Below are 20,056 nucleotides of genomic sequence, written 5' to 3'. Positions count from 1 at the left end.
TGAAACCCATTTGAAATTTAAAATTTTGTATAAGGTCTGCATACCCCTACAAATTATTTTCACTTTATGCAATAACGATGTAGAATTCTTTGTAGCTGGTGGTTGGTGAGTCAAATACTATGACTAGAATTTTAAGAAATAAGGGCTGGATTATTTCATGACTACAAATAATATAGTTACAATAATACGGGTGATTACATGCGTACCAGGTGTAAACTACTTACATGCATGAAGAATTTTCACCTGTGAAAAGCATGGCAGAGGAAGACACTCATTGGTACTATGAAGAGGCCTTCCAGGAATTATCAACCCAATGTTTGAATAGCTGGAATGATGTGGATCGTTAAAGCAAAGCTGTTGTGCAGATCTCCCTGCTAAGGCGCTACCTGCCTATGAGTATAACTGTTCCCATTATGAAGAGTATTTGCTTTCTACTGCACTAATTACAGTACTTCATACCAGTGATACAAAAAATCAAATTCTTGGTAAGAAAATTATTCCTTGATATAGTTAAAATTAGACAACTCTTCCTGCAACTGCTGTCTTTCGTTGTTTATAATTTATGGTACAGTGGATATTTAAAACCCGTCAGCTACATTCACTTGCTGTCACCATAATACCATTATGTGCCTTTTTGTCTGTGCTTGTCTGTTCAGAATTCTGCACACATAACGATACCATTTTAAGGACTTGTCAAAAGGAAGCTTCCGAAAAGCAGATAATGAAAACACTGTAGTAAAATTATTTCCTGTCATAGTATTAGAGGATCTCAGTATAATGGGAATCTGCAACATCCAGACAAGTCATTTCTTGGAAGCAATCAATTATAAACCAGGGGGGAAAGAACAGTGTTGTTTTGTTCATCTTGTATGATAAAACTTTTGAAATGTTGGAACACATTACACACTAGTGGAGTTTTAATGAATGTTACATTTTCTAATGCGTACTACTGAGAACAAATATCTGAAAACTTGAGAGGCAAACCTTCATAGCTAGCCTTGATAAAGTTGAAGAGACTGTTTGCAAGGCAGGAAACTTAGAAGTTGCTTCAAAACTTGGTTTTCCATCTCCTTACTGCATCGTGCACCATGAAAAATAAGTCTCAAAGGTCTCATTTAGCTGTCCAGAAGTCTCCATGTGGTCACTAGACAAAAGGCAAAAAGGCAAGCGCTTAATTTGGGTTCCTGTAGCTTGAAATTTTTAACATGATTTATGTACAAGTTCTTGATGAATGGATTTGCAATGTGTGGCATCATTAAGAATACAGCAGGAGTTGTCTCCCTCCCCCCACCCCCCAAGAATAATTTCCACATTCATTTCACAGGATGATTGATTTAGATATTCTCAGCTTCTTTTCTAAGGTTATGAAAGTAATCGGCAAAAACATCTTTAAAATGTTTTCCTGTGTGGATCTGTATATAATAGGATTGCCAGGCATCCGTTTTTGGGACCCTGCCTGCCCTGGCTCTGTGTGGCTCCTGGAAGCGGATGGCATGTCTGTTTCCTAAGCGCAGGGGCAGCTACAGGGGCTCTGCATGCTGCCCCCAACCCAAGCTACGGGGGGCAGCACCTGCGGGCAGTGCACAGAGCCCCTGGCCCCTCCGCCTAGGAGCTGGACATGCCAGCTGCCTCCGGGAGCTACCTGAGGTAAGTGCCACCCGGCCGGAGCCCTGAGTTCCCCTCCTACCCCCAGCCCTGAGCCCCCTCCCACACCCAAACTCCCTCTGAAAGCCTGCACCCCGCACCGACCCCCGACCCCCCCCCCCCCACCCCAATCTGGAGCCCCGTCCTGGAGCCGTCACCCCCTCCCATCCCCCTGCCCCAGCTTGGTGAAAGTGAGTGAGGGTGGGAGAAAGCGAGTGACGGAGGGAGGGGGGATGGAGTGAGCAGGGGCAGGGCCTCAGAGAAGGGGCGGGGGGCGGGGCAAGGGTGTTTGGTTTTGTATGATTAGAAAGTTGGCAACTCTAGTAGTATATAAAGATGTCACCTGGCTGTTTTGCTAAGTTGCTGCCGTAGTCACTGGTGAATCTTGCTGTTAACTGGCTAGTGGCCTTCCCCAAAAAAGCAAACTAGCTATTTACTATTACAGTATGACACTGCCAGTATAGTTAAAGTGTCACAATTTTTGTTTAAAGTTCAACCTTTTTAAGTCTTCTAAAATTGACATTTCTTTGCAATTTGGTGGGCCCCTGGAGGGTACAGGGTGGGGTTAGTGACCCAAATTTGGGATCATTTGAGTTGGAGTTTGTGGTGATAAACAAACACGATGCCATCAAAGAAATACCTGACTTCACTATCAGTTTCTCCTCCTAATGGATACAACCTATAAGCCCCTGAATATTGGCTAACTACCAAGGGTACCAGTATATCCCATTGTTAGGCTTGAAAGGATTATTTTTTTTTCAGTAAGTGTAAGTAATTGTCAATTTCACCATACAGGTACAAACCCCAATGAAAAAATAAATGGTAGTTGAAATTTACAGATAGGCAACATAAGAAAATGCTGCTTTAGAACTTATCAGATTTTGATTTGAGGATATTTACTTTGTATATTTTGACATATGGTGTTGACAATTTATAACTGTTTAAAAAAATTAAAACTTTGTTTTATCTGTGTTTGCTGTTATTAAATAAATCTGAAACCACCATTGTCTGATTCCCCCATAATTTCCCACAACTGTGAAAATTTAAATAATATAAACAAAAATCTAAAAACAAAATCAATAATATCTGTCAGAATTATATAAAAAAAGCAAATTCTGCCATGCCTAAAGTGACGGGATCCCCCGGGTGCAGCCTGGGCCGGTGGGACCGCTGTACCTCCTTAACTCTCCAGCTTGGGCTGTTTCTCACAATGCTTTGCTAGTGACAAGCAGCAAACCCCTCCAGGCGCTGTTACCACTCAGCACAACCGCATGTGGAGCCCCACAGCCAGCTAGATGATGAATTCCCCCCAGCTCCCAGCAGTTTACCTCAGGAATATACCGTCTTGCACTGCTCCAGATGAGCGGTGCTAGTTTATTAATTGGTTCACCTTTTCATCAATGGAAAGTGGATGTACACCAGACCTTGTACACCTGGACAGATTTACCAAATACTTCAGGCAAACTCACTGTTAAAGATAAACAGTAAAAGAAGTTTATTGACTATAAAAGATAGATGTTGAGTGATTATAAGTGATAGGCAAAAAGTCAGAGTGATTACCAAAAGAAAAGAAAATATAAGCACGTAGACTAAACTTTCAACCCTATTAGACTGGGCAACAGCTAGATTAAGCAGTGTTTCTCACCCCACTGGGTATTGCAGTTCACAGTACACAGGTTTCACCCTTGAAACCCCAGTCTCCTCTGTTGTAGTCTTCAGCCTTCTGAGTGTCCTTGTTGCTTGCAGCATAGGTGGCGGGAGGAGAAAAGGCCAAGCATGTGGCCACTGTGTTCTGTTTTATACCCTTAGTCCATGTGCTTGGAGAACACAAGTCCAGGTATGTCTGGGGGGCATTGCTGAGTCCCCAGGCAAGGTTGACCAATTCCCCTGCTGTGGCCTTATGCAGGTGAGTCATTGCATTGTAGCTCCCTTGCTGGACAATGGCTGTTGATGGTTTTTCCACACCCGCCCAGGCGTCGATTATCCCCCTGGTTATTGTCTTTGGAGAGCTAGTATCTGGGCGCTTCCCAAACCACAGCATATTTTAGTGGCAACTATACAACGCAATCTTATAACTTCATGTGCATTAATGATGTACATATTTAGATGGAACAGTGGAGTTCAGCAGATCATAACCTTTCACATGATACCTTACAAGGCATGCTTTATATGCAAAATCACAATTCTATACACACGATGAGTATGGGTTACAGGGCACTCCCCTGGGGTGTAGAGCGTCATACCTAACCATTGTATAACTCCAGACTTAAGGTGAAATACAGAATTTCATGGTAATAGAAGTGGAATTTATAAGGGCTTCTGTGACTAAGTTGCTCCCATATGTGAAACCAAATGTACACCTGGGTGGCTAATACCAGATGTAAACGACCAACCATGTTTTGAGTTTGACTATGTCAGTATAAAGGGGTTCAGGTCTCTGTACTATTAACAAGCTGTAGAATTAAATGATGTAACAGCCAAAAGAAACGTTTTAAAAGGCCCCAGTGCATCAGTGAAGGACACGGTGCCCTCATTTTAATGAAGGTCAGAGCTGGTGTAGTGGTAAGGGAGAAACACTAAGCAGACATTTGCCAGCTGTTGCAAAAGCATTGCTGTTAATCTTCAAAGGGAGTTAATCTCTCTCTCCGTGAGATTCAGTTTTACTTTTAAAAAATATATATCTATAACCACTGTATCACGGATTGCTTCGTCTGAGCTGGTGCGTTAATACACTTTCTACTTGCATGACAGCCAAATCAGTATACCAGCCCTTGGAGGGTTTCAGAGATAGAATCCCTGAACAGTTGTCTATTGCTTTTCTTGTAATTTATTGTACTTTACAAAATAGAATATAAAAAGAACAGTGTCGGAAGGTAAATCCAGTGACATTAATAAAAAATACCAAATTTGACAAGTTAAAAGTTGGCTGTTACTATTGTATCATCCTTGGAGACTGTGTAATTAATGTTTTAAAACCTGCATCAACCCATTAAAAATAGCACTGATTTCAAGGGCACCTTAAGAGAGAGACTTTTATAAAGTTTTCCTGGGTTGTTTCACTTGGGATTTTCTATCATATTCTTCATAATTCTGCAGGTAAAGTGTGTGTGTGTGTGTGTGTGTGTGTTTATATAATGTGCTACGTGCTTTTGTTATAAACTTTTGGCAGAATGATTAGTTTTTATTTGAACATACTGAAAAGATCAAACTGTTATGGATATTAGCAAAGCCCATCATCAGCAAAACAGCTTCCTCAGTACTAAAGAGGGGCCCAAGCCAAAACGTTTCTTTTGTTAACTTGTCCCATTCTATTACCCCGTTTATTACCTTTGGCATATTATCTAAATTCTAGGTTGTGAACTCTCTGGGGCAAGGACTATTTATATGAATGATGCCTATTACAGTGGGGCTCTAATTTCTATTTGGGGATCCTAAGCACTGGTACAATTTAAAAAACAAACAAACTACCATTACCACAATTTGAAGAGGTAGGAATCTGAACTTTATAGCATCAAGAGGGGTGATTTTAATAATTCAATGATGATAAACAGATTAATCGAAGTAAGGTACATAGATTAAATATTCATTTTGAGTACTAGTAAAGCAGTCACATTTTTTGAGACTCAAAAAGAGAGAAGGGAGAAACCTGGCACCATTCTGACTTAGTTTAATTTAGCAGTTTAAGGAGAAAAGGGATGAGGGGGAAATCCCAAAAACATTTGCCATAGCCCCAGGCAGACACACAATCCCACTCCTATATTATTATATTTAGAATTGTTTTCATAACTTGTTTCAAGAGCCATTAATTGGGGACTAGAGGGGAGAGGGGCAGTTCTAAATGCAAAGCTAATTCCCTGTCCACATTATCTCAGGATAATCCTTTTATCCAAGTGAATTAAGACCCATTTTATGATGTTCAGTGGCATTCTACGAAGTCTGCAGTAGACAAGAATTAATACAAGTCAAGCATACCGCCATGCACGTCTTTCTCAAAACTCCTTTTAGTTATTTATTGAATTCTCTTTTAAATTTGTGAGTGAATTGAGAGCTCTTGAAAGTGAGACACTGTTGCTGGCTCTGAGTCAAGCATAATGCAACTAGCGCACCCCAAATTTCTTCATGCATCTCTTGCAATGCATCTCTCTCTCACACACACGGCTAATACTATAGCCCCAAGTTCTTCCTGAAAATAGATAGACAAAGTGTGTGAGGCAACACTGGATTTTGGACAAGCTTCTGTTGGTGAGAGAGACAAGCTTTTGAGTTCTTCAGGTCTTCAGGCTCTGTGTAAGCTTGAAAGCTTGTCTCTCTCACCAACAGAAGTTGGTCCAATAAACAATATTACCTCATCCACCTTGTCTCTCTAATGTCCTGGACAAACAAGGCTAGAACAACACTGAAAACAAATAGGCAGAATCTGAAAGTGGTGGTGGTGGTTTTGGTCACAAATAAGCACCAGCATGAGGCAACTGAACCCAGCTTCATTAATTAATGAAGCTAAGTATGTTTTCAAATCTCCAGAGATGAAGGCAAAGTAATGTGCATCGGTAGGAATAATGTAAACTTTTGTATACTTCACTGGGTTCTACATTAACTAACAATTCAAGAAAAAAGTTTTGAGCAGTATGCAACAGCTGTCTAATTAAAAGCAAACAATGTTAGGATGCCATAAAACTGAAAACTGAAGTATCAGGTGCCCCCATGAATTATGAGGCACGTGCACAAAAATGCATTTTTCTTTCTCTTTCACGTCTGTTCAGTGGGAACTGGACTGTTTTTGTGATGGTATTATTGTGGGAAGGCTCGGTGGGATTTACGTTTTGCTCTGAAAGCGCTGAAGTTAGAAGTCAGCCTGGTGTCTTTTCTTTCAGGAGTGAGATCCAGGGTCAGTTGCCAGAAGGCTCTGTCTCCTGCATACACACATTTCACTCTTGAGGTGGACATTTCAGTTGTTTTGCTGGAACATAACTGTCATAGAAACTCATGGTCACAGAGGCGACTTGGAGTAATCCACTGGAGATCCCAAGTTTGGGGAGAACGTGTATTGTCCAGTCACAGGCATGAAAGCGAAGGAAACGTCCTGTTACTGTAGCTCTTCAACAGAAGCAATTACCTTAAATCTGCCTCAGGAAAAGTTCCAAATCCCAAGAAGTCTGGTTGATAAGGGAGCCTATAGAAAGCTGGAAGGCACTTTACAGATATGTACCACAGAGCAAGTCCTGTAAAAGCTAACTGCACCGTGAGGATACAGACTGGAATTTATGGTTACTGGGGTCGGGGGCATGGGAGATAATCCTGCTTTCGGAGTAGAAATTACTCAAAATTAACTCAGTCATTCACATGCAACTCTGCACTTCAGATGGGGTTAAGTCCTCACATATTTTCAAGGTCCTGTCCTGATATTTTAAGAACATGACTGGTTGCCAAAGTGTGGGATAGGGGAGGAGAATGACCCGCTAAAAATAGTTGATGGGTAGTATCAGAAGTTTGTACTTTCCCATGCACAAATAGCTGCAGTTTTCATATGTGAGTGACTTTATATGAACTGTGGATCACTATTACAATTGTTCAATGACTGTTCTGCAGTTCTCTTATGGAAATGGTTTTGACTTACTACTACTTGTCCTTGAATTTAAACAGAAATGTAGAGCATGTTCCTCTGAATCAACTCTCCTTCTGAAAAGATGTCATTAAGTATGAAGTCTATCAAAAGCAACGTGAAATATTGTGAGTTTAAAAAAAAAAAAAAACCTTCGTGGCAAGGGTGTTTAAGGGCACAATGAAAAATGATTTCTGCTCTGTCCTGATTGATTCAGTTATTTAAAAATCTGATGTATGTGGTGCAGTGATAGCAATGCAGATTTGGTACTTCACTCACAGCTTCATTCACTCCTCTAACAAATTATGAAATTACATGTTTAATAAAACAAAGTTATAGTATTAACTAAGGCAAAGGGCAGAGCCTAAGGCCCCTTGACATCAACGGGACTCTGCATGGATAGAGTCTCTTTGTAGGACTGGCATGCTCATAGTTTCGTAGCTTCAGCTTTTGTCCTGTTTCTTAACTTTTCTCCCTGCATGAAGAAAGAGAGGTGGACTGTAGGGTAGTTACGTATTATAGATATTGGCAAGCGTGAGTTTCAGTAAAAAGCAGCAAAAAATTTGCAACTCTTTAACTCTCTTTTTTCCCCTAAAAGAAATACCTTTCACTCTTTCATTATCTCCGTGACTGCAAATGGTGCTCGTGTCTGTCAGTGGGCATGATCAAAAGCTCATTGAAGTCAGTGGCAGGACTGCCTCAGTGGCCCAACAATTTTACTGATGCTTCCCTGCAGAAAGTCCTGAAGCTGTAATAAAGCAATGTCTCTCTACTTTAGGTTATAAAATAACCTCCAATATAAACCCGATTTTGGACTTTCTATACATAAAACTTTTACACTGAAATTTCTCATGGTTAGTCTGAGACCAGATAAAAAAAAAATTCAGTGTCTTGTCCTTTCTAAAATTGTCCTCTATATTTTGTCTGCTTTTACTTCATAATTATTCTATAAAATTAAACTCATTATGTAGGTCCTAATAAGGATTTGTGCTTTGCAATAGTGATATAACGCCTAACAGTCCCTTTCTCCATTGCAATGGTATTTTCAAGCCTTCAGTGTAGTAAAAGGAAGTGTTCATATTATTTAAGTGTAATCAGTGGCACTTTTAACTGTTGAGTCTTTCTGTTTATAGTAACCATACTTTCTGTTTATAGTAAAAATGCTGGCCAGTGCCTCATGACGCCTATTATGTGTTGTCATTGTTTGAGTGCCCCTGACCTGCTGGTGAGATTTATAAGGTTCTTCAGGTGTTTGAAAACACTATTGAATCGCTATTGAATAGGTGGGAGAACTCTTATGAATTTTAAGTTACAATTTTTAAAGTTGCTTAAAATCAAGTTCCACGATATTGGGAGTCCCATGAGAACTCTCGAAGATGGTGGGTGGTTATGCATTGTTTAATGTGCTTGGCACTGTACAACAGAAATGATCCCTGTCCTGAAGAACTTGCAGACTAAGAAATTGTCATTTATAAAAAGGACTTGTCTCCTGTAGGGAAACTATACATTTCCAATCATTACTAGCCATGGTTCACCTCCAAGAACACAACACACTGGCATAAGTTATAATTCAGGTCACAATGGCCAGGCTGAACTTTTTCATAGCATGGCTGAACTGAGAGCAAGTTTTAAAGTGATTATTGAACTGTTATTTTTATAATCTAGATGAACCCTTCTGCTCTATATACATCATCTTTTAACCAAGCTTGCAGCTAGTGACATGTTTTGTGTTCATATGCAGCACAGCTAAATCTTGGTTACTGTGTATGGCAGCTAACCCTATGGTGCCCTTACCAGTGGCGTAGGCTTGGTATTCTTGTACCCAGGTGATGAGAAGCTGGTTTGCTGTATTGTCATGTCTGTGTATCTAAGTCAGCAGTCTTTCCTCCTCCCAACACTGTGCAGTAGGACAGCCTAGAGCACAGTGGCTCATTGCATCATTGCTGCTGGAGAGATAGTGTTACACAGAGACAAAGTGGGTGAGGTCATATCTTTCATTGGATCAACTTCTGTTGGTGAGAGAGATAGATACAATTCCAGGCTACAACGCCAATAAAAGATATTGTCTCACCCACCTTATTTCTCCAATACCCTGGGACCAACCCGGCTCCAGCAACACTGTGTTACACAGAGGCAGATGCACAAACATGTTTGCCATGTTTCTTATGCAAAAACTGCCATGTGGCCAAAACCACGTGTGTTAGAACCAGTACAAATGACTGTCAGAGCCCAGTAACAAAACCTGATTGAACTTGTAGGCTGCATCCGCACTGCAGCTGGGAGGTGTAATTCCCAGCTCAGGAAGAAGTACACAGGCTGGGCCCAATTGAGCTAGCGCACTAAAAATAGCAGTGTGGCCAAGGCAGATCAGGCTAAATGCCTGAGCATGTACCTAGGATCTCAGGTGGGATTGTAGTCAAGCAGCTAACCCAAGCCACCTGTGCCACTGAGTCCGCACCACTATTTTTAACATGGTAGCTCAGTCAGAACTGGGAATTACCCCAGTCAGCTGCAGTGTAGACCTACCCATAGACAGGGTTTTTGGAAGTTTGGCCACACAATACTCACATAATTAAACCAGCAAGAGAGGCTCATGGTCCTAGTGACGGTACGATTTGTGAATCTTACTACAGTGTTCATTTTTCATGGTCATATTTTTTCCCTTTAAAATATTAAAAAACATAAACAAAGAAAACTCTGTTCTTCATCCATCTGCTTTTCTGCTTCCAATCAACCCATGTAATCTTGCACCTTCCATACAAGAGGAAAAGCACATGTCGTTCTGAAAGGAACAAAAGAGAAGTTTTAGAACAACATGTCTCTAACATTTGTTAAATTAAAGTAATTTAGTCTTTTGTTTGCTTTTGGAACAAACCACTAATAGAGTCTTTGTTAAAGCTAACTGGCAATCTAAAGCCAAGATTTCAAACCCAATGACATTGCTCAACACCTCTGAAAATGAGGCCTGTTTCTTAGGTACCTTGGGGTTGGTCTGTACACAGGTTTTGGGGCTGGTATAACTATTTCAGTTAGGAGTGTGATTTCCCTTCCCCCTGCACACACAAGCTCACCTGGAATAGTTATACTGGTGCTGTCCTAGTCTGGATGCAGTTATACCAATACAAAGGTGCCTTATACTGATACAGCTTATTTGCGTTCCCACACAGGAGTAAGTTATACTGCTATAAATACATAAACACGGGCATATACTGGTATTACTACATCCGTATTAGGGGAGTTGTTCCAGTTACTGGTTGTACTGCTATGCCACTATAATTGATGTGAATCAACTTTTGTATGTATAAAGGCTTTAAATATGGGTTTAGGTGTCTAAAGCTTGACTACACCTACAGATTGCCCCATCGTGGTTTGTGCGTCCACACATGATGCGGTTAATGAAAGAAACAGATTTAGTTAAATCAGCATAACTTTTCTGTGTAGAGATCTATGAAAGTGCCAGAGAATTTCAAAGTAGTTGAAATTTGATTTCTAAAAAGATACGTACATTTCTGTGCTGAATGCCTCCCGCAGCCTGGTTACCCTGGAGGCAGCATATATATCTGGGATTAGCTCGGTTTTCATTTTAGAGTTGCCCTTCATCTTTAACAAAAGCAGTGCTGGTTTTAACATTTTATTTTAACCACTGTTTTATTTAAATCTGCTCTGGGTGGGTTAGATTATATGGTGGTTAAAATGCTGGTGCCCACCCTGCCATACCCATGCTCAGTTGGCAGTAGCAATGGTGGGAAATAGCCAGAAAAAAATCAAAGCCTACTGTAGACAACCCCCATAGTCCTAGCAGATGCTAGATGTTACAAGACCTGAAAATAGAAATGAGCTGGATATTTAGAAATTAAGCACCCATTGGTAAAGCCACTGGCTGTGGCACTTCAGCTTTGCAGGTGTGTTTTTAAAAAAGCCAAACCACAACAAATTAAACAACGCAACACAGAGTTGTCAAACAGGAATAGAAAGAAGCGTACAGATTTGCACGGGAGAGAACACAGTAAAGCATCTTCATTGTAAACAAGGAAGGAAATGGGCTTCTAGGATCCGATATCCCTCAATGGAAAACTTTTAGGAGACTTCACATATCCTTGCAGCCCTTGTTCCGACAGCCTCTTTGTTAGTTAATGGTTCACACCGCAGAACTACAATAAATTATGGTGCTGCTTTCTATTTTTTAGTACTCTGTGAGAACCTGCAATGGGAAGTCTTGCCAAGGGAGGGGAGCCAACATCATCTGGAGAAAGTGTAATTAAGAAATAAAACAGGAAGCCGATGCTCTGCCAAAAACCTAGCTTACCCCCTTCAGTTTTTAAACGTATGTATTGATCCAAAGGGAGTGGCATTCGAAATAAATGTAATTTAATTTAGTTGTGAAAGTCCTGCCTGTCTATAATGCCAACAGTGCCTGTTTTATACAGTACTTGGTGTACCTAGCATCTAATACGATATTTTTAATTGTTTTAAGACTTCTTGAACCGTGCTGGCTATTTGTAGCTCATGCTGTCAGGGCACAAAGATGAGGAAGGGTCTGGAAAACAGACTCTAAATAAAAGCAACAGAGGGTCCTGTGGCACCTTTAAGACTAACAAAAGTATTGGAGCATAAGCTTTCGTGGGTGAATGCCCACTTCATCAGACGCAAGTAATGGAAATTTCCAGAGGCAGGTATAAATCAGTATGGAGATAACGAGGTTAGTTCAATGAGGGAGGGTGAGGTGCTCTGCTAGCAGTTGAGGTGTGACCACCAAGGGAGGAGAAATTGCTTTTGTAGTTGGATAGCCATTCACAGTCTTTGTTTAATCCTGATCTGGTGGTGTCAAATTTGCAAATGAACTGGAGCTCAGCAGTTTCTCTTTGGAGTCTGGTCCTGAAGTTTTTTTTGCTGTAAGATGGCTACCTTTACATCTGCTATTGTGTGGCCAGGGAGGTTGAAGTGTTCTCCTACAGGTTTTTGTATATTGCCATTCCTGATATCTGACTTGTGTCCATTTATCCTCTTGCGTAGTGACTGTCCAGTTTGGTCACAAAACATAGCAGAGGGGCATTGCTGGCACATGATGGCATATATAACATTGGTGGACATGCAGGTGAATGAGCCGGTGATGTTGTAGCTGATCTGGTTAGGTCCTGTGATGGTGTTGCTGGTGTAGATATGTGGGCAGAGTTGGCATCGAGGTTTGTTGCATGGGTTGGTTCCTGAGTTAGAGTTGTTATGGGGCGGTGCGTGGTTGCTGGTGAGAATATGCTTAAGGTTGGGGGTTGTCTGTGGGCGAGGACTGGCCTGCCTCCCAAGGTCTGTGAAAGTGAGGGATCATTGTCCAGGATGGGTTGTAGATCACTGATGATGCATTGGAGAGGTTTAAGCTGAGGACTGTAGGTGATGGCCAATGGAGTTCTGTTGGTTTCTTTTTTGGGCCTAACTTGTAGCAGGAGGCTTCTGGGAACACGTCTGGCTCTGTTAATTTGTTTCTTTATTTCCTTGTGTGGGTATCGTAGTTTTGAGAATGCTTGGTGAAGATCTTGTAGGTGTTGATCTCTGTCTGAGGGGTTGGAGCAGATGCGCTTGTACCTCAGAGCTTGGCTGTAGATGATGGATCGTGCGGTGTGTCTGGGGTGGAAGCTGGAGGCATGAAGGTAGGCGTAGCAGTCGGTGGGTTTTCGGTATAGGGTGGTTAACATGGCCATTGCTTATTTGTACTGTGGTGTCTAGGAAGTGGACCTCCCGTGTAGATTGGTCCAGGCTGAGGTTGATGGTGGGGTGGAAGCTGTTGAAACCATGGTGGAATTCTTCCAGGGTCCTCTTCCCATGGGTCCAGATGATGAAGATGTCATCAATGTACTGTAGGTAGAGAAGGGGCGTGAGTGGATGAGAGCTGAGGAAGCGTTGTTCCAGGTCAGCCATAAAAATGTTGGCATATTGTGGGGCCATGCGGGTGCCCATAGCGGTGCCACTGGTCTGGAGGTATATATTGTCACCAAATTTGAAATAATTGTGTGTGAGGATAAAGTCACAGAGCTCAGCAACAAATTGTGCTGTGTCATCAGGGATACTGTTCCTGACAGCTTGTATTCCATCTGTGTGTGGGATATTTGTGTAGAGAGCCTCTACATCCATGGTGGCTAGGTTGGTGTTTTCTGGGAGGTCACCAATGCATTGTAGTTTTCTCAGGACTCTAAACACAATGCCTATTTCTCATTCACAGAAAGGTTTCTTCACACCACTCTGGCAGAAATCAGAAATTCATGATAACCCTTTAAAAAAAACAAAACAAAAAAACAAATATAGCAAGATTTGGGAATAGTGGTAGGCAGGGCACAGAGGACTGAGGGAATGTATGGGGTAGTTTTCTATCCAGTCCAGCTAGACTGAGGGAATAGAATGGAAAGTTCCCACACCTAGAGGATAGGAGAGCGTAAATTAAGTGCCCCTCCGTGCAGTGGACAGGGAGGTTGCAGTTTTGTGTGTGCATTCAAGGTTGGATATTAACTGTAAGATGTTCACCCACTAAGGGGGGGCCAGGTGACTTCCTTCTAAAGTTGGGGAAAAAATCAAAATATCATGATTTGTTGTAGTCTCCCAATTTAATGTTCGGAATTAGCAAGAGTGGGGCAAGGAAGAAAGGAGAAATCTAACATATGGAATGGAAGAAATGTGGTTCCATACAGAGCTTTTTGTGCTCAAGGTGCTGTATTCCAAAGTGTTATCTGAAGCATGCTATTGGAGTAAGACCAGTGGTGGTAATATCTTTCCAAAGCAGGCCGCAACCTTCAACTCTGGCTTACTTCTACTAATAAAATGGGAGTCTGTCTTAGTTTTGGAAAGGATTCGCTTGCTGCTTAAGGTGAAGCCCTGTGACCACCACTGCAGCAAATTCAGGTTTATATAAGTGGGAGAGAAAGTGTAAGGAAAGACAAGGAAGAAAGCTGAATTGATAAGATTTCCCACTGGGACTCAAGCTCTGGAGTTCTACCCTCGAAAAATCATTGAAAAATAGGTGAGGTGTAGAAGTATTTTAATGACACCTACTTCCCATTTAATTTTTCCTACATTAGGTAAACTGATTCTAGCCTTTGCCTGTTGCTTTTGCCTCATCTGGTTGCTGGAATTTAGTCTTTTTTATAGGCCAGGCGCCATGACTTAGAGTGCGCTGTTTAGCAAGATGTAATTTTCTGCAACTCTCCTCTTCTGTTTTCTCCTCTTTTCTCTAGTCTCTCTTTCTTGTGTCCACCTCTTCTTCTCATTTACATGATCTCTTTTTTAGTGTTCTGCAGTGGAGGAGAAAGTACTGAGTCTTTTTCTGTGACAGGAGATGTTGAATTGCCTGTTTCTGTCCTAAACATTAATGTATAACCCTGGGATTCAGGCAGTGAGTTATAATGGAGTATAACTGCTAATTCTATAGTGATGATGTCTGCATTATCTTCCAGCTACCACAGAACAGGATTGTATTTTCTTAAAGTTTCTGCTAGATAACAGTAGCCTGCACTGTATAATATTATTCATATTCACATCAATTGTAACTGACCTGGAAGACATTTTTGTGCCCACTCTAGGTATATGTTGATAGGAACATACACAGTTTTCAGTCAGAATTTTATTTTCTGCTAATGTTGTTGGACTTTATGTCCCTTTTAGGCCAGTATAATAAGGGTTTGTCTGCACAGGAGCGCTCAGGAACTTAAAGGTGTGAAGTCCATGCACATTAACATTCCACTCCATCTCACCCCATGTGAATGCTCTCATTCAGGAGTGTCATAGAATAATAGAATATTAAGTATGGAAGAGACCTCAGGAGGTCATCTAGTCCAATCCCCTGTTCAAAGCAGGACCAACACCCACTAAATCATCCCAGCCAGGGCTTTGTCAAGCCGGGCCTTAAAAACCTCTAAGAATGGAGATTCCACCACCTCCCCATTCCAGTGCTTCACCACCCTCCGAGTGAAATAGTGTTTCCTAATATCCAACCTAGACCTCCCCCACTACAACTTGAGACCATTGCTCCTTTTTCGGTCATCTGCCACCACTGAGAACAGTGGAGCTCCATCCTCTTCAGGTAGTTGAAGGCTGCTATCAAATCTCCCCTCACTCTTCTGTAGACTAAATAACCCCAGTTCCTGCAGCCTCTCTTTGTAAGTCATGTGCCCCACCCCCTAATCATTTTCGTTGCCCTCCGCTGGATTCTCTCCAATTTGTCCACATCCCTTCTGTAGTGGGGGGACCAAAACTGGACGCAATACTCCAGGTGTGGCCTCACTAGTGCCGAGTAGAGGGGAATAATCACTTCCCTCCATCTGCTGGCAATGCTCCTACTAAGCCGTTGGCCTTCTTGGCAACAAGGGCACACTGCTGACTCATATCCAGCTTCTCGTCCACTGTAATCCCCAGGTCCTTTTCTGCAGAACTGCTGCTTAGCCAGTCAGTCCCTAGCCTGTAGTGGTGCATGGGATTCTTCCTTCCTAAGTGCACATGTCCTTGTTGAACCTCATCAGATTTCTTTTGGCCCAATCCTCCAATTTGTCTAGGTCGCTCTAGACCCTATCCCTACCCTCCAGCGTATCTACCTCTCCCCCCAGCTTAGTGTCATCTGCGAACTTGCTGAGGGTGCAATCCATCCCATCATCCAGATCGTTAATGAAGATGTTGAACAAAACCGGCCGCAGGACCAACTCCTGGGACACTCCGCTTCTTGCCGCAATTACACTGAATGAAGACCACTTTACTCCTGAATGAGAACATCCATAGGCTTTAGTGCACTTTAACTTATGCACATTGACTTCACACCTTTATTTGATTCACTTCACTTTCCTGGGTGTCCCCATGTTGACATGTCCTGAGTGAAGCACACAGTGCTAGTACCATAAAGAAGAGTGGGCCCCTCTGTCACTGCTAGTGTGAGGAAAAAGAAAACAGTTCAGTCCTTAGTATTGCTCTTTGAAAAATAAAGTACAGTTAACAGTCCAAAACACAACAGATCATACTAGGGTTACTGCAGCGTTTGGAGCCATAGTTAAAGTAGTATTGTAGTTGTAGTATTTTAACCTGAGTGTAGAAAGGTTTATATTACATTTAAGCAACAATAGTGTGGGCCAAATTTATCCCTGGTGTAACTTGATTAACTTCCGTTGAGCTACACTAGTGATGAATCTGTCTTTCGGTTATCAAATTTCTACTTGTTAGAATTATGGGCCTGATCCTTAAAATTGCTAAGCACCTGAATCTCCCACTGAAATCAATGGAACACACCCTGGCATAGAGAGAAAATGGAACGCCTGAAGCCAAGTGATAAGCTTTCATTGTTGGTTGTTGCTTGGAAGATGCTGTGCTAGAGAACGCTGTAAGAATACTGCATAGAGGGCTCCTGTAACAGACCTATGCTACTTTCAGTTCAGATAACCGGTTATTTTACAGATGGGCTCTGCTACACCTTCAAGTGGTTTCCTACTAAAGGCCATGTTCTAATACCCTTCCCACCTTACTCCATGAGTGGTTCAGATTAAATCATTGTGGTCACTAGGACTACTCACGGAGTAAGATACTACGCAACATGAATAGGAGTATCAGAATCTGGGTCTTTTTTTTTTCAGTTGGAGACTATTCCTTGTCATTCATGGTTTCACAAGCCTAGTTAATGTTACTAGCACATTCAAAACAGATATGACAACTTCCACTTAATCTCTTTGTGTCTCAAGTTCCTCATCAGTAAAATGGGGGAAATACTTAAGGGTGTTGCAAGGCTTAATTCATTATTGGGTGAAACCCAGCCCATTGCAGAGGTCCTAAGTAAGGTAAGCAACTTATGCCCTTACTGCGGTTCTAAAGTGGGGTCTAATTAAGTGGCACATAGGCTCTTGTGGGTCTTCTCTATGGGTGAATTTCACCCTAATGCTTTAAAGCATTTTGAGATGCTTGGATGGAAGGTGCTATAATTTTTTTTTTTAAGAACCTAGCCTTGATCCTGTGATTTTGACAGTGATAACCTCATTTCCCATCTGAGTCAAAAGTTGTAGAATGTAAAATACAGAACAGTATTTATGATCTCTTATACAGAAAAGTCATACTCCAGAAGGAATTCTCTTATAGACACTGAATGGTTTATTCATAAAAAGGAGTAGTTCTAGTTTTAATGCATCTTGATTCTATACTTGACGTAATTTCCACACTTACTTAAATAAGTCATCCAAGCAGCATTGGAAAATGATTTTACTCAGCAATTCTGCCAACTGATTGAGTATATCAGTAGGTAGGCATGGAGATCCAAGAAAGCAAGCTTAACAAAAAAGAATTTAAGTGACCTTCAAAAAGGAACTAGATAAGTTCATGGAGGATAGGTCTATCAGTGGCTATTAGCCAGGATGGGCAGGGATGGTGTCCCTAGCCTCTGTTTGCCAGAATCTGGGAATGGGCAACAGAAGATTGATCACTTGGTGATTACCTGTTCTGTTCATTCCCTCTGGGGCACCTGGCATTGGCCACTGTCAGAAGACAGGACACGGGACTAGATGGACCCTTGGTCTGACTCAGTATGGCCATTCTCATGACCGATCAGTTATGCCGACATAGAAGATTATTGCTGGAATCTCACAGTGCTTTATTTACCATTTTTTAAAATGCTGTAATGTTGTACCTAACAATAGCGACCACACACAATTTTCACAATAAAAATAAGTTGGTTTCAAATGGTACTTTAATATGAGGATTGAATTGGCATTCTGTTGATGTTTATACATATCCGTTATCTGAACTTCTGGTATGAGCCACCATCATAAATTTTGACTATAATTTTTCCATTATCCAGAATAATTATCCTATATCTGGAAGACTGGCTTATTATTCATGCTATTTCTGACGTACTAACACTATTGCTTTATGCTCTTGAGAAGGACATTTTTGTCCAAAACAGCTAATCCAAAGATTCAGCTAATCTCAATCAATAATGAATTAACAGTGTCCTGGCAACATCTGGAAGCAGGTATTCAGAGTAGTTATGACTCAGGTCCCTTTTCAGTAATGAAAAGAAACATGAGGTGGATAATCACAAATGCAAGATAATTAACTGGTTTGGGCATTATGCATACATGACTTGTTTGGTATCAGGCTTCCCATTTACACATTGTGGTTTGATTTCATTTTTTTCTTTAGTTAGGAGAATGCATAAGAAATCCTCAGTGAAAGGAATTGGGAGAGTAGATGAAACAGGCCACTATTCTGGTAGCAGGGCATAAGTATTCACCTAAGGTAAAAATTTGATATAGGAGTGAGCAACTATTTAAAAAAGGAAATCGCAACAGGTTAAATATGATCTCCAAAATAGGAAGATGGCAAGGGGTGAAAATAATAATAAACTCACATATCAAATAGTCATAGATTCAAAAAGAGCATAACAAACAAAAACTAACTTTTCAGAATCAAACTGTTAAGATGTCAGCGTTCTGTTTAATTCTTTATTTTATATAACATTTAAATATATTTTTTTCTTTGTAATTAGATATGCTGATTAAAATCTATTTTATGATACAGTGGCGTTTTCCTGTAACACTTTGATGGGAGCAAAATTTTCCCTACATAAAGTTAGTGGGACATTATGAGAGGTACAAGCACGAGAAGGTTAATGTGTGTGCACGTACTCGTAAAACTGTCATGTAAGGCTCAAAATGATAGATGGAGCATTTTCAATAAATTAATAACATAAAAGCAGTTAAATTACATTTACTGCACAATACCCAATAGCCTTGTGCTCCTGGAATTTCTCCAGCCTCTGCAATCTTTTCTATTTAATCTGTGATATTACATGATTGATTCTATATTAAAAGAATTAAAAAAAAAATCTGAAATAGAGGTAACTTTTTTTCCTGTGCTGACATAATAATTGTTCGCTTAAGAGAGTCTCAGTTCATGTAATTCCAAAATAATAAAGAGGAACTGGGAGATGCTCTGAATACCAAGTGTTTGTACTCATTGTGTCTGTTGGATGAAGAATTATGGAAATGCATTGCACTTTACCTTAGGGGTTTTGAATGTCACAATTAAAAGCTTATTATAAAAATAGCTCTAAATTTGATTATAAACAAAGAGTCAAGTTGTGTCAGAAATGTGTTCATATCAAGCCAACTGGGCAAATAGAATTACCATCCCAGTTTTCTGGGATTATCCAAATTTTGATATGGTCATCCCACATTCTGCTATATCTTGCAGGATAGTAATGGATCCTAAAATAACGTTTGAGGCCTGCAATGTGATCATGATGTGATGCAACGTCCTCATATTACATCATGCCGCACCAGCGTGAGCCTTATGAGAGGCAACCCTAGGCAAAGCATGGTTTTTAGTTTTTACCATTTATTGGGTGCATTTTATCTGAACATTTAAACATGCTCATGAACATAAATATCCCCATTTATCACATTTGAAACTAGGGGCTTGCTATTCTCATTGTTGGGTCTGAACTTTTGATGAGCTTAAACTTAACCCAGACTTGATGTCTCTGTCTGAACTTTTAATCAAAGCTCTGACCTGCGAACTACTCATGACACCCCCCCTCCCCTTAAGTAGCCATCTCCCCTTATCTCTTTTTGAATTTACATATTAACCTGTTTTATCCTGTAGAATCTTGTTTGATTATGCATGACTATTATGATCTGTTAATCACTTTGTTTACTTCTGTGTATAAATATTGATGCTCACCCCTAATAAACTTGCCACACTTACTCTGAAGCCTTTCAAGCTAAGGATAGTGTGAGCCCGTTGATCAACGAATTGGTGTCTGGTCTCTGACAGATTGTGAGCCCCATACCAACTCCGCACGAA

The 20,056-nt window shown here is 40.9% G+C and overlaps 1 protein-coding gene and 1 long non-coding RNA gene across 5 annotated transcripts in view; one reads left to right on the top strand and one right to left on the bottom strand.

Annotated features, from left to right (window-relative positions):
• The window catches only part of COMMD1 (copper metabolism domain containing 1), a 129,298-nt gene that overhangs the window by 94,011 nt on the left and 15,231 nt on the right, over window positions 1-20,056 (top strand). The gene's annotated exons all lie outside the window — the stretch shown is intronic.
• On the bottom strand, window positions 159-8,778 carry LOC135982561 (uncharacterized). The gene is made up of 2 exons (XR_010599972.1): window positions 3,290-8,778; window positions 159-1,144 (listed from the first exon to the last, which is right to left on the bottom strand). It is a non-coding gene; the product is annotated as an uncharacterized LOC135982561 (long non-coding RNA).

The sequence above is a fragment of the Chrysemys picta genome, chromosome 3 (assembly GCF_011386835.1).
Source record: "Chrysemys picta bellii isolate R12L10 chromosome 3, ASM1138683v2, whole genome shotgun sequence".
NCBI lineage: Eukaryota > Metazoa > Chordata > Testudines > Emydidae > Chrysemys > Chrysemys picta.
The sequence above is the reverse complement of the archived record's forward strand: the minus strand, read 5'-3'. Positions and strand labels throughout refer to the sequence as shown.